The sequence below is a fragment of the Amblyomma maculatum genome, chromosome 1 (genome assembly GCF_055883805.1).
Source record: "Amblyomma maculatum isolate TAMU_Amacu chromosome 1, ASM5588380v1, whole genome shotgun sequence".
NCBI lineage: Eukaryota > Metazoa > Arthropoda > Arachnida > Ixodida > Ixodidae > Amblyomma > Amblyomma maculatum.
This window is the reverse complement of record NC_139344.1, coordinates 291,945,042-291,960,763: the sequence shown is the minus strand read 5'-3', so window position 1 is coordinate 291,960,763 and position 15,722 is coordinate 291,945,042. Positions and strand designations below refer to the sequence as shown.

General features: G+C 44.8%; 1 long non-coding RNA gene across 1 annotated transcript in view; it reads right to left on the bottom strand.

The window, feature by feature from the left end:
• LOC146206796 (uncharacterized) overlaps positions 1-15,722 on the bottom strand; it is a 38,518-nt gene that overhangs the window by 12,124 nt on the left and 10,672 nt on the right. Inside the window, exon 2 of the long non-coding RNA XR_014704522.1 lies at positions 10,576-10,872. This is a non-coding gene — a long non-coding RNA (uncharacterized LOC146206796). The remainder of the gene's footprint in view (positions 1-10,575; positions 10,873-15,722) is intronic.

Here is a 15,722-nt window from a genome sequence, read left to right as displayed (position 1 = left end):
GCAAGGGCCTTTGCTAATGGCGCTAGGGCCACGTTAAAAAGTAGCGGTGATAGGACCGCCCCTTGAGGTGTTACGCGGTTAGGCAGGAAAGGCTGGGTGGCAATACACCCAAGGTAAAGTTGTGCCGTGCGTCCCTGAAGAAAGGCCCGAACATACTGCCATATGCGCGTGCCGCAGCCCGTGGTGGCTAATGTCGTCAGGATATGGTCATGGCTTCTCGTGGCAAATGCCTTGTGAATATCCAGGGCCAGATGGCGCGCGTAGAGGCTGTACGGCGCTTAGTGTGTAAGAGAGACTCTTTAAGGGCGAGAAGTACGTCTTGTGCCGAGAGGTTTGGGCGGAATCCAAATTGAACATGGGAGAGAAAGCCTGTTGCTTCTAGGAACGGTTGCAGACGATTGAGAATGACACGCTCGAAGAGCTTGCCGACACAACTCGTTAAGGATACAGGGCGCAGGTTTTGAAGAGTGAGGGATTTGCCCGGTTTGGGTATAAATCGCATGCTGGCGTGGGTCCAGGTTGATGGGAGCGTCCCAGCGTGCCAGTGGTTATTAAAGAGTTTCGTGAGTTCCTGGAGAGAGACTTCGTCCAGATTGGGTAATGCCTTGTACGTTATTCCGTCCGGTCCTGGCGCCGTGGAGCGGCGAATCTTAGAGCGCTCGGCGACCTTCATTTAAGGTGATGTCAGCATCAAGTTCGGAGTTAGTCGGAGGTGGATTTCGTGGATCTGCTGACTGAAGGGATATGGGTATATAGGTGTCCCGTAGTTGACCAATTACGTCGGTGCCTTTTTGGAGTTCTAGCTGTATCAGACGTGTGTTTACTTGTGTCTGTGCTTTAGTGGTTGTTGGATCTAAAAGAGTGCGTAGGAGGGCCCACGTGCGTTTAGTGCTTAATGCACCCTTGAGGTCGTTACGAAAAGTTGCCCAGTTTGCACGGGCTAAGGCGTTGGCGTATTCTTCTGCCTCACGAGTGAGAGCGGCTATGCGGAGTCTCAATTTACGATTGTGTCGCTGGTGACGCCAGTGTTTGAGAAGTACCTGTCGGGCCTCCCATAGATGAGCCAGGTGCGGATCAACCTGCGGTGCAGTAGGAGTATTTTTAATGCATTTGCTGTTCACCCGGATGGCCTCTACCAGGCGGTCTGTCCAGTCGGTGACAGTAGGGACTTCGATAGAGTCAGCTGCCAAGTATGAGCGCAATTTATCCCAGTCGGTGAGAAGGTGTGTGCGAGGGCTGAAAATCTTGGAATCGTAAGTGATAGTAGTGGACACTGGGAAGTGGTCACTCCCAAGGCTGTCTTGTAGCACCATATGAGATTTAACAATTAAATTTGGTGAGGCCCATGTGAGGTCCGGCGTGGTATCACGAGTGACACTTGTGCCGATGCGAGTCGGTACAGTGGAGTTTGTGATCAGGCCGAGGTTATGATCAGCCATAATTCAGCTATCACCCTCACGGTAGACAAGCGAAATATGAAAAGCGTTTCACGGCCCTTAGCTTGTTCCAAGATTTTAGGGCGCAGCTCTTCGGCGCCCGTTCCTGGGTTTCGCGTCGTCAGCAGCGTCGACAGCGTCGGCCTCGTAACCAGCTCCGCCCCCTTTCATCTCCCCAGTTTGAGGCAGCGCTTCGGGAACTGGAGCCTCGAAGGAAGAGGGGAGGGGGTACACTCAGCGGCGAAAGATGGGGGTCGCCGGAGTGTACCCGGAGAACACGAGGAAAGGAAGGGGGGGGGGGGGGGGAGGTTGCCGGAGGCAGCGCTAGCAGCGACGGACTGACGCCGCTGTCGTCGCTAGCGAGTCAAAACATCGTGACTGCGTATAACCTTGTCACCGCCTTGCAGAAAGAAGAGGAGGGGTCCTCCCCTCTACCTGCGTGGCGGCGAGGGTGCTCTCCTGTTGCCGAAACGCTGGCTCGCTATCAGCGGATCACAGTGCGTGCATTCCGTTCTCACTCGCTTCACTCGCTAGCGGCGTCAGCGGCATCAGTCAGTCGCTGCTATCTGTTCGTCGCGCAACGTTCCTATAAGCCCACGCGCTGCTTCCCGCAACCTCTCGATAACTCATTGATCTCTTCATTTCTCCGACCACAAAGCTTATTTCATGACAGCCAAGACCTGTTAGTGGAGTGTGTCTTGAGGGAATACGTGTGAAAAATTAAGTTGTCTGTAATTGTACATACATGCCTTGCTCGAACTTTTTGCCTCAGTCTATCGAAAAGGTGAAACAGGTAATGAGCAGCGCTCAAATTTCGCATCAGGACGTAACGTAATCGTGGGTAATTTTTTCTTTTTTACAACAGCAAGCCATCTCTTCCTCCTTGCTGTATTTAATAGACGATTAAATGCCCATTTGCGAAATTGTCCCCTTCATGGGTCACTGCCTTGTCGTGGCGGAGGAGCTTGCCAAACTCGATGAAGCCGTGAGCTCTGCTGTGTAAGGCCACCCAAGATAGACAGGTCACGGCAGAGAGTTCTGACAAAATGTGATTCACTGCCCGAAAGCAAATTTATGATTACAAAAGAGCTGATTACAATGTTTCCAACTCAGAACTTCAGGAAGATACTGCTCCCTAGTTTCTATGACCGGTCTGTCAATGACAACTTGGTGCTATTTAGAGAGAAACTGACAAGTTTTGTGCGAAATCATGTTCCCCTAGTCATTATAACCAATGATAAATCCGACCCTAGGTTTACAAAAAAATCAAAATCGAATGAGGATTAAGAAAAAGCGGCTGTACAAAACTGCAAAACGCCTAAATTCTCCGATTGCTTGGAATAAGTATAAAAACTACCTGAAAACATACTGCTCTGTTCTTTGTGACGCTAAAGATAAATATTTTTCACGAGACCTTCCTTCTCTGCTAAAGAATAATCCGAGAAAATTCTGGAAGATATTAGGTGAGCGTAGCATGAACAACGACATTTCAATACACGACATCAATAACATTCCTTACTCTGATGTTGACTCTAAAAAAGCATTTAACTCTTTTATTACATCAGTATTCACTACAGAAGACAGTTCTAATGTTCTCCGCGTATCTGATTTTGACTACCCGTATATGGCTCCAATAAACATTACCTTATAGATGGCATAGTCCGTTTGATCACTAGCCTTAAGGTATCCTCTTCAAGTGGCACTGATAAGATCAATTCCAAATTACTAAAAAAATACTAGTTCCATGTCTAGCACTTTCTTACTTCATATATTTCGGCAATCATTTTTAACGGACGTGCGCCCTGACAACTGCAAAAGAGCAAAAGTGGCACCAATTTTCAAAAGTGGCAATAAACGTTCCCGCGAAAGCTACCTCCCCATTTCACTTACATGCATCTGCTGCAAGATGCTTGAGCATATTATTGCGTCTCATATTTACGGTCACCTAGAATCTAATAATTTCTTCTTTTCCAATCAAAAGGGATTTAGGTAAGGCGTTTCCTGCGAGTCACAGCTTTTCGAATTCACTACTGACCTTCATTCCAATATGAACTGCTAACTGACTGCGCCTTTCTTGACTTTTCAAACGCCTTTGGTCGTGTAGCCCACTGTTGCCTAATATCCAAGCTTTCTGCTTTCAGCTTAGACTCTCTAACTTTGTCATGAATTTGCAACTTCCTTTCTAATCGCCAGCAGTTCACAGTTGTTAATAATTACTCCTCTCTGATGTTACGTCTGATGTACCGCAAGGAAGCGTCCTCGGTCCGTTGCTCTTTTTAATTTATATTAACGACTTACCGGACAATATTTCATCTAAAATGGGAATATTTGCTGATGACTGCATTATATATTGAGTAATAAAAAGTACTGGCGACCACACTGTACTTCAATGTGATTTGGATATCATTAACAATTGGTTTAACACATGACTAATGACCTTGAATGCCTCCAAGTATAACAGCTCTTTTACTAGAACGAAAAGAAGAAGATGGTTTGCACGGTATAAAAAAGAAGAACCGAACAAGGGTAAATAGGGTACGCCTCAGGTCGCAGATGAGCCAACGTTTCGACAAGTGGACTTGTCTTCGTCTGGGTTCCTAGCAGACAGACGAAGACAAGTCCACTTGTCGAAACGTTGGCTCATCTGCGACCTGAGGCGTACCCTATTTACCCTTGTTCGGTTCTTCTTTTTTATACCGAGCTCTTTTACTAGAAAGCCAGCTACTTCTCAATTTCCTTACACCATTAGTAACAACATATTGGCACGGAAAAAAGAATATAAATACTTAGGCATTCACTTAACATCAAATATCTCGTGGGCGAAACATATAATTACCATTTCAGCTAATGCTTCCCGGTCATTAGGCTTCCTGCGCGGCAATGTACATAGCGCTCCTTCTAATGTGCGTAAACAAGCCTATTTAACATTTGTTAGATCTCAACTTACCTACTACGCCTCTTTCATTTCGTCTCCCCATCAGAAATACTTAGTCGGTATATGCTAGGATCGCCAGTCGTTTCATTACTCGAAATTATAGTTATCATTCAAGCGCAACACAAATTAAGCGGGAACTTCCGCTCCCTCCGTTAAGACTGTGTCGAGATATTGCCTTCTATCTCTATTTCACAAATTAATTCATACCACTCATTCACCGTTATCGCACCTGCAACGACCCTCTTATTCGTCAACTAACTACAGTTTTTCACGCATTTATGGCCGTACTCATGCCTTTAACACCCCACGTGTTATACGCCTGTGGAATGACCTTCTAAACATCTCCGTGCAATCGTGAAATTTTCTGTGATCATCTATTCAAACATTTTATTGACAATTGCACTTACGACGTTTCCATATGTATCAGAAACTCATGACTCTTGTTTAACTTTATTTTTTCCTGTCGTATCATATGTGGTTGCTATGTGTTACTATTTCTATTTCCCCATTTGTAAGATATGCACTTGTTTTTCTGCCGGGTACTTTTTATGTTTGTTTCTTAAATTAATTATTTTGTTCATGTTGCGTTTTTTTTTCTTTTTCGTGGTTGATATATGTATTTGCAATGATTGCTTAATATATTTCTATATTTAACACGATTCGTTGCTGTGGATTTTGCTGCTTTTTTAGGCACTGTTATATGTATGTATATCTGTTCTGAACACCACTTACACAATGCCTCCCTGGAGGCCTGTAAGGTATTGTAAATAAAATAAAAACCCAAGCCAAGCTGCACAAAACCATACACTAATCAAAAACCAACCCAGCACCCCCCCCCCCCCCCCCCCCCCCCGCCGTGCTCAAGAAATCACAACTTATTAACTATTAAAGCGACTGACGAGTCACTGACACATTCTTCACCTAGTCGCATGATATGCCTGGTCTGTCTAATTTCCCGGTTAAGTTGTGTCGGATGGGCATTCAAAATATCTGTCTGTGGAAGAAAATGATGGCGGCTATCAAACCCCTTAAAATGACAATGCGCAACCATATTAGAGCCTCTACCAATCTCTAATCATCCCTCGTGCTCTCGTAACAGAACATTAATACACCTGCTCGTTTGACCCACATACACTTTATCGCAAGATAACGGAATGCTGTATGTGACTCCCACTTTAGATGGAACGTAAGAATACTCATGCTTTACCCGACACGTGTTTCTGCCTGCTTCTTCCTCTTCGTCCTCGTCTTTCGCGCTATTTATTCATCATGTCACCGTACCAACTTGCCCAGTTGTCTCTTCTGTTAACTTTATTAGAGCGGTTTCACCTCTCGGCTTGGAATTGACCGTGAGCATCGAACTGGGCATTCATAACAAAAAATGATCTCAACGGTGCTACAGTGACAGCGCCTCGTCTTCGCTTTTTTCTTTGCGGGGAAGAGGCTAGCTAACCACCGGCTTTACCAGACCAGAAGCTTGGAGCGATGCTTTAGGGTGATCATGGTGCACGACTGGTTAAGCCTGGTCCTGCTTACACCATCATCACCCTTATTACCATTGTACACCGTCATCAGAAGAACGGTTGAACCTCGTCACCAGAAGATCTGGGTGGTAATTCTAGTGAAGTCGTCTGCCTTGGGAGGTTCCCCGATACTACCACACGCCGATTCGCTTGTGCCTTTCTCAGTGGGCAGTATTATCAAGCGGATTAGGTCTGTCTTAACCGTGTTGTTACGCAGTAATTCTTGTAAATATCTCGGGCGCCCTGATGACGCATGTCTCAAATGATTATTTCATTTAAATCGAAGCCAAAAATGGCATGCAATGTGCATCTTTTCAGCTGAGTTCAGGAATACATCATTCTTAGGGCCAGTTGTTGCCTTGGGGACGTCTTTTCCTAGCTGCCGCTTCTTAAAGGGCCGTTTCTTCCGGGTACTTTTTTACCTGCACCCGCTATTTCGGAGGGGGGATAGAGTGTACAGGTGATGTGAATACACGGTACAATTAACGCTATATGGGACTGTTTTCCCGACTAGTTGTGCTGCAGAGGGAATATACTTAAGGGATTTTAACTTTCCTTCAGAGAAATTTATTCCTGCTGGTTCTAATGTTCTAAATTTATGGATTAGATATGCCTCTCTATATTTTCAGTCCCTTGCAGATTTATTAGTTTATTTATTTTGATATACTGTCAACCCCAATGGGGTTTTTACAGAAGTAGACATGAACAGCATGACATGGACATAATTGCTGATTTGTCAGATTCAATATGGAAAACCTTCATAGAATAGCACAAAGAACACCAAAAAATCAGTTATACAATAGAAAGCATATATCACCGGGGCTTTGACACGAATTCAGACAGCTTCATGACAACAAAGTAGGCTCGGCAAGCTCTAAGGACTTTTGGACTGTACGTTGCCTTACAACTGAGGCGTCAAGTGCATTCCAATCGCGCACTGTTTGCGGAAAAAAATGAAAAGTAAAAAGTGTTGTTGCTACAGAAAATTTCCTCAAGAAAGAGGGGATGTTTATGACGTGTTATTCTAGACTGGCTTCTTTTTCACGAAGTTTTCGGGGTTAATATTGTATGAACTGTGTAGCAGTAGGTATAAGAATTTCAGGCGATGCAGTCTTTACCGGCTAGATAAAGGGTGAAGCCTCGCACGATGTTAAAGTTCAGTCGGTGAATCTGTCCGTCTGTAACAGTTATGGATGCATAGCATGGCTTCTCGCTGCACACTTTCGAGTATGTTTATGCAGCCTGTTGTGTAGGGAAACCATACGATATTGCCGTATTCTAGCGTTGGGCGGAGAAGCTTAGTGTATGCCTGGAGCTTTATTCCGGAAGGCGAATTATTTAAGGTACCCCGCCGGGGTGGCGCAGTGGTTACGGCGCTCGACTACTGCGCCCAAGGACGCGGGATCGAATCCCGGCCTCGGCGGCCGCTTTTCGGTGGAGGCGAAAAGCAAGGCGTCCGTGTGCTGTGCGATGTCAGTGCACGTTAAAGAACCCCAGGTGGTCGGAATTTCCGGAGTCCTCCACTACGGCGTCTCATAGTCTGAGTCGCTTTGGGACGTTAAACCCCACAAACCAACCAACCAATTATTTAAGGCACGTTTAAGGAAAAAGAGCTTGTTCATGGCTTTTTTTGCTACATGCACGTGCATTGTCCAGTTTAAGTCTGAAGTGATAACGATGCCAAGATATCGGTATTCTGTTACAGCTCGTAGTGCAGTGGTGTCGGAGCCATAGGTGAACTTAAGTGGGAATTTTTTCATTGTGACGGACATAGAAACTGTCTTTTCTTTGTTAATTACCATGTTCCAGTCTTCACACCACTGAAAGACATTGTGTAATGCCCTGTTTAGTTTGACCTGGTCCGACGGGTGTCTAACTTTATGGTAGAGAACGCAGTCGTCTGCAAATAGTCTCATTTTTAAATCAGTTTGGTTTATTATGTTGTTAATGAATAGCAAAAATAATAGAGGTGCCAGCACAGATCCTTGGAGGACTCCCGATACTAGTGGAATGACGTCAGAGATGTGTCCGTCGAGATAAACTAATTGGTAACGGTTCGTTAAATAATTGCTAATCCATTTGGTCATGTGACCACCACCAATTAAATGCTCGAGTTTATAGATCAGCTTCCTGTGTGATACCCGGTCGAACGCTTTAGAGAAGTCTAGGAAAATTATATCATATTGAGACTGATTATTTATACCCTGTGCAAGATCGTGTATGAATTCAACAAGTTGTGTAATAGTCGATAGCCCATTCCTGAATCCATGCTGGCGAGGGTGGATAAGTTGATTAGCCTCTGCGTATTGGGTTAGAAATTTCAGAATAATCTGCTCAAGAATTTTCTCGCATGTACATGTGAGAGATATAGGTAGATAATTATTCGGGGAATGTTTGTCATCTGATTTATGTACCGGTATTACTTTGCCGATTTGCCACTCACAGGGTATTCGACAGTCGCGAATTGACTTCTGGAACAAGAGACAAAGATATTTACTACAGGGTTCAGCGTAACGCTTCCGAAAACTATTAGGTATATTATCCGGTCCGTTAGTTTTCTTTTCGTCCAGGTTTAGGAGCAACGATATCACGCTCGCCTCACAAATTTCAGGAGTGCCAACAAGTTTCCCATGGTGATATTGTTGTGGATAACATCGTCATTATCAACGGTGAACACTGACTGAAAATATTTATTGAACGTGCCGGCTGTCTACTGATGACATTAGAATACTTGGCTGTTGCTTTGTGCTCAAGTATCGCCAAAATTTGCTCGGGGAAGTTGTAATAAAGTTGCTTAATGTAGTATTACTGTAATGTTCTTCTGCACTTTGCGTTGAATTTTTAAGTTCACTATCAAGTGAATTTAGGCGAGAGCGGTAGTCTGGGATAGTACAAACTTTACTGCGCTGTCTGAGCCTTTTAATCTTCCGTTTGATATGAATTTTTTCGCGTGTGATTCAGGGATTCCGTTTATGAACAACTTTTGCACTGTGGGGACGAAACTTTCAATGCAATGCATAACAATATTTCTGAAACGCAGCCAGACGTTATCGACACCTGATTGCTCATCCCGACATAGATCGGAGAAATTCTAATACTCATGAACGAGATAAGTCATGATGGCATCATCGTTAGCTCTATTGAAAGCAAGGATACATTTTTCAGTACGATGTGGACGGACAAGGTCAGGTATAGGCAGCTTACAAAGTGTTAGTTCGAGATTTGATAGCCCTTGGAGTGTTTAAGTGGTTATGGTACCGCTTAAAAAGTGATCGCTAACGAAAATTAGGTCTAAAATTGAACTGCTTTGGTTGTAAACTCGGGTCGGCGTGTTAACAATCTGCGTAAGGTTGAATGTAAACAAGAAGTCGATCATCGAGTTGCCTGCTGCAGTTCCAGGACTAAGAGTCCTCCAGTTAACGTCTGGTAGGTTAAAGTCGCCAGCCATGATAATCTTGCCGCTGGAAGCATGACGAAGCAAGTAGTCGAATAACGGGTCTAAGTACAAAGCATCACAATTGGGAGGCCTGTAGACAGCTCCAATGTGAACAAAGCCATCGGTTACATGGATCTTTCACCACACAGACTCAACACCCGGGATGTCTGGCATGACGGAGTATACTATTGCTTAAGAAGAATTACCACACCCCCGCCTCTCGATCCCTGCGAATAATTGTATAGCCGGGTGGGAAAATTTCACAGCCTGAAATACCAGGGTGAAGCCACGTCTCGGTGATGGTCACGGCATCAGGTTCAAAGGCTAGTAGCGTGGCCGCATGTTCAGGCACTTTATTTACTAGACTGCGGGCATTGAAGTTAAGAAAGGTTTTCTACTCCTGGTGATTCGGGGTTCGGGTTGAGGCGCTTCGTTTTTTGTTTCTATTTCGATAATGTCATTGCGGTCATCATCCCAAGAAAACAGCTGCCCATTTATTCTAACCTTATCGTGGGTTAGGAATACTTTTTCCTTGCGGCCACGGTTTTCTTTTGTGCGGTCCCAGATTTTTTTCGTCATGTCACGAATAGCACATGAACAATCTCCACTGACAGAAAAGCCGGAGCCTTTCAGTTTAGAGCACTGCTTAAAGATGCTGACCTTATCGCGATAATCGAGAAGTTTCATGATTACAGGTCTGCTTTTTGTTGGATCTGATTTTACAATTCGGTGGATCCTCTCGATTCCTGAAATGTTAAGCCCTAGCAGTCCCTCGGAGACGTTCTCTTTTACAGCTTGTAGCAAAGTTTCAGTCGTTTCATTTGTTTCTTCTTGAATGCCGTACACAATAATGTTTGATCGGCGGCTTCTGTTTTCCAGTTCATCAATTTTTTTGGTCATGGCTACAAGGTTCTTCTCTCACTCAGCTATTTTTTATGTGCAAGCTGAGACTTGCTTTTCGAGCCCAGTTAGTTTTTCAAGTTTCCTGTCGATTGCATTTAGTTTCTGGTTAGTGACTGTTTTCTCTGTCTTGATTTCTCGAATATCGTCCGCGATGGCCCTCAGCTGGTCGGTAAGCGTAGAGTCCTCAGGTCCGGGGTTTGATTCCACATCACCTCCCAGTAACAAAAGAAACCGCAGTGAAATACGAATGTAGAAGAGCACATCTGCAACTGGCCGTCGGCACGGCAGCAATATTAAGCAAACATTGTTACTACGAAATGATTTGCCGTAGTATTTCCTCACCTGAACGAGAAACAGGAAAAGGTTGGAAAACTGCATCTTGGCGCAGCCGCCGTGCCCACTGCCGAGTAGACGATCGGTGCCTTCATTTATGCGGCCAAATGTCGGTGCTGCGGGCGATGCTTTTTCTGGTTCCGACAGAGTGTCGGCGATGGTCACAATCCCGAAGTAGCGCTGATCCTATACGGGTTGATGCGGCATCAGATTTCCTTGAACGTCACAACGAAGTTGAAGCCAGTCCGCCGGAGCGCCACACGTCAGCGTCAATCTTGTAGATACTGGCAGCAGTCCACGCAATATCTGAACGAGAAACAGGAAAGGGTTGGAAAACTGCATCTTGGCGCAGCCGCCGCGCCCCCTGAAAGCGTGACTGGTGAATATATAACTTAATTTATTCTTTAGTCTGTTTCTTTATTCTTTAGTGTATTCTTTAATTCAGTCTTTTTGATCGAAATGCTGAGAAACTGCTTTCGGGAGGTTTTTGCCTGTGTCCCCCCAATGGCCATTAAGCCTTATGTTCATTGATTGACCTGTCTCTCCGATGTACTGTTAATGACAGGAGGAGCATTCTAGAATGTAGACAACGTTTGGAGATGTGCAATTAAAGCCTCATTTTATGTCAAAAGTGAAATCGCTTGCATTACTTTAAACCGAGGTGTCTTTTTGTACATGATTGAACGTCTTGCATCTAGGTAGGGAGCTAGAATGTGGTTGGGCTGGATGCTGGTCGTCGAGTTTACAATGTACAAGAATATCTCCGAGGTTTGCGTTACGTTTGTATTTTGCCCTTGGTGCCTCCGGAAATATTTTCTTCAGGCATTCATTACACGTTAGCATACAGCGGTATTTCCGCAGAATATTGTTTATGTTTGGAAGGGCATTAGAGTATTTAGTTAGAAAAGAAGGCTACCGTTCAGTGTTGGCCTTTGATCGTTTCATGAGCACATCGTTGCGTTTTAAGTGCTTGCTTTTTTCGAGGGCCTTAATAAAGGAGTTTTTGGGATAGCTTCTCTGAATTAGTGTTGCTTTCAGTTAATGTAGTTCGTTTAGGCAGTCATTATCATCACTTCATATTCTTCTAAGCCGTGTCAAATGTCCTACAAATATTCCTTGCTTACAATGTATCGGATGATGACTGGTAAAACCGAGGTATTGTTGCTTATCTCTTGGCTTTTTGTACAAGGGCGGTTTACGTTTTCCATTTTTCACTGACGAGAAAGTCGACACTGAATTTCGACGACTGACAAGTGAATTTAATGCAACTAGTGAGGATTATTAAGATGCAAGACGAATGGGGAACCGTTAAAAACGTCCCTGGAGTAAATTTCCTCGAAAAAAATGGCCCCGGAAGAAACGTCCCAGGAAAAAACGTCCCCGAAAGAAATGTCCCTATTTGCGAAGTAGGAAAAAATGTCCCCGGACGGGGACTGAAGTCTTGCGCTATAGGACATACACTGCGTTTCTCCTTGGTGAGCTGCAATAATGAATGATGTATCTCAGGTTTATTACAGCGGTTTCACCTGTCGGCTTGGAATTGACCACGTGCATCGAACTGATGTGGACATTCATAACACAAAACAAAAATGATGGCAGCGGTAATACCAGTGACAGCGCCTCGTCTTCGCTTTGCTTGCGGGGAAAGGGAGAGCTGACCACCGGCTTTACCGGACCAAAAGCTTGGAGCGATGCTTTAGAGCGGCCATGATGCACGACCGGTTAAGCCTCGTCCTGCTTACACTATCATCACCATTATCGCTATTCTGCATAATCATCAGAAGAACGGTTGAACCTCGTCACCAGAAGGTCTGGGTGGTAATTTTAGTGACGTCTTCTGCTTTGGGAGGTTCCCCGAGACTACCACACGCCGATCCGCTTGTACCTTTCTCAGTGGGCAGTATTACCAAGCTGCTTAGACGTGTCTTTGCTTAACGAGCTGTGGAGCTTGAAACCACGCAACCTACAAAGAGCAACATATAAATCTATGTGAAGGGTTATGAACTTCCAATATGGTTTCAACGTAGCCAAATACGGTTTCGACGTTGTGTTTTCGGCTCCTAATAAGGTCGGCAAGGTTTGAGCAGAGGTACAAAGGAAGAAAGATGGAATTGGCAAAATAATCGGTTGTAAAATTATTCATAAGAACAAGTTAGTCCTGTGTAAGGTTGCTGGGGTATACCAGACTCCCGTGTCCTGTGGCCGCACATACATTAGCAAGACAGGCTGGTCGGAGCACCAACATTCTTTAGGTAAATGTTAAAAAACTTTAGCTAAGCATTGTCTAGGGTGTCAGTGCAGTCCGTTCCTCGTCGACGCCGAAGTCCTGCTCATCCATAACGATCGTCTTACAAGGAAAGTAGCCGAGGCGTACCATATCGTAAGGAAGGGAAATTGTGTCAGCCAGGAATCAGTAGCCTCCTCTCCTAAGGAAATGCATGTGTTAACGGGGGGAACGACGATGATCGCTCGTGCGGATAAGACTCGTTTTAACTATGAGACAAGAGCATGTCTGACAAAGCGCATTTGTGCATGCTTGATGTTTGCCTTTAAAAGACTGTTGTTTTTTTTCAATAAACGAAGTTGCAAGTTCAGCGCCGTGTGTGTCTATTCCTTCTTCTTCGTCCCTTGTCTTCACGTCGTTTTATAAGAAAATTCCTAATCAACTCGACCAAACTGCCGTTCTACAGCATTCTAAACTCGACAACAATCGTCCAACACAACCAGATCCTTGCTCTCGACCCAGATGTAAGAGGTGCAATCAGTTATTAAAGTCTGGCTCCATCGGAGGGGGGCCTCTACTGATTCTATCACAGGTGGAAAGGTAAATAGATGGTGAGAGAGATAATAGCTAGTGGGCTACTTCGCACAGCATTTTGTACGAATGGGAGAAATTATTTTCTTCCGCCGTGGGGTATAGAAGATATGTTAACGGTTCTTATTAAACCTCATTGCCAAATTGCCGAAACAACAGAGAAATGTTGCAACAACCAATGACGGTGTTAAAATACGATAGCCTGCTTCGTATTCATGCATTCCGTACACCTTCGAGTGCACGCGGAGGGTCTCAGACCCCTCTTAATTACTGATGGGGGGTCTCAGACTAACCGAGACCCCCCTGACTTTAAGCCCTGTGTGCAATCATATACGAAAAGACACCATGGTTACTAACCGAGACCCCCCTGACTTTAAGCCCTGTGTGCAATCATATACGAAAAGACACCATGGTTAAAAGTACTGCACGCTATTTCAGTTTTCACATAAAATGAGGCTTTAATTGCACATCTCCAAACGTTGTCTACCTTCTAGAATGCTCCTTCTGTCATAAACAGTACATCGGAGAAACAGGGCAATCAATGAACATAAGGTGTAATAGCCATCGGGCAGACACAGGCAAAAAACTCCAGAAAGTGATTTCCCAGCACTTTAATCATAATGACCATAAGTTGGAATAAATTAAACTATATATTCTCCAGTCTGGCTTTCAACCTGCAAGGGACAGAAAATATAGAGAGCCATACCTAATCCATAAATTTAGGACATTAGAACCAGCAAGAATAAATATCCCGAAAGCAACGTTCAGTTCAGTTCAGTTCAGGCGTTCAGTCGTGTCCGACTCTTCGTGACCCTATGGACCATGTCACGCCACGCTTTCCGGTCTCTCACTATCTTCTTAACATCACATAGATTCATCTGCAATGCCTCGAGGATGCCATCTAACCATGGCGTTCGCTGCCTACCCCTTCTCCGGCGACCCTCAACCTTTCCCAACATCAAATCTTTCTCCAGCGACTCCTCTCTTCTCATCAGATGACCAAAGTAGCTGAGCTTTAACTTTAGAATTTGACCCTCCAATGAGCAGTCAGGGTTTATGGTCGACAATATCGACTGATTTGATCTTCTGGCAGTCCAAGGAACTCTCAAGAGTCTTCGCCAGCACACAATTCAAACGCGGTCAATTCTTCGGCGGTCAGCCTTTTTCACAGTCCAACTCTCGCATCCATACATCACAACTGGAAAGACCATAGCACGAGTTATACGGATCTTGGTTGGCAGACTAATGTCTCTGCTCTTTACTAGCCGGTCAAGGCTAACCATTGCTCTCTTTCCCAGAAGCAGGCGTCTCGTAATTTCATGGCTGCAGTCTCCTTCCGAGGTAATCTTGGCGCCCAAGAACAGAAAATCTGTCACAGCTTCCACTTCTTGTCTATTGATGCTCCAGGATTTGATAGGGCAAGACGCCATGATCTTCGTTTTTTTAATGTTCAATTTAAGCCCAAACTTCTCACTCTCTTCTTGTACGCGCATCAGAAGTCTCTTGAGTTCCACTTCACTTTCTGCCATTAAAGTAGTATCATCCGCATATCTAAGGTTGTTGATACGTTTTCCAGCAATCTTCACTCCAGCTGAAGACTCGTCCAGACCGGCCTTCCTCATGATGCACTCTGCATATAGGTTTAAATAGGCAGGGCGACAGTATGCAGCCTTGCCTCACCCCTTTCTCAATCGGAAACCAATCAGTAAGACCATGCCCAGTTCTGACTGTGGCCTCTTGCCCTTCATACAGGTTCCTGAGGAGACAGATGAGGTGAATTCGAACTCCCATCTCTTGGAGAGCTTGCCACAATCTGCTGTGATCTATGCAGTCAAACGCTTTCGCATAATCAATAAAGCAGAAGTAAATGGGTTTCTGGAACTCTCTTGCTTTTTCCATGATCCAGCGAAGGTTGGCAATTTGGTCTCTAGTTCCTCTGCCCTTGCGAAACCCAGCTTGCACGTCCGGAAGCTCCCAATCCACATACTGCTGCAGCCTACCTTGCAGGATTTTTAACATCACCTTGCTAGCATGCGAAATAAGCGCGATCGTGCGGTAGTTGGAACAATCTTTGGCACTGCCTTTCTTTGGAATGGGGATGTAAACTGACCTCCTCCAATCCTGTGGCCACTGCAGGGTTGTCCAGATCTTCTGACATAATGTATGCAGTGTGTCAACAGCGTCGTGGTTGAGGTTTTGAAGCAACTCAGCTGGAATACCATCAATTCCGCTAGCTTTGTTCTTAGCAAGGCTGGCTAAGGCCCATTCAACTTCACTCTTCAGGATGCCCGGCTCGAGATCAGTAATCAGCAACGTTAGAAAACTTTAAATATATTCTCTC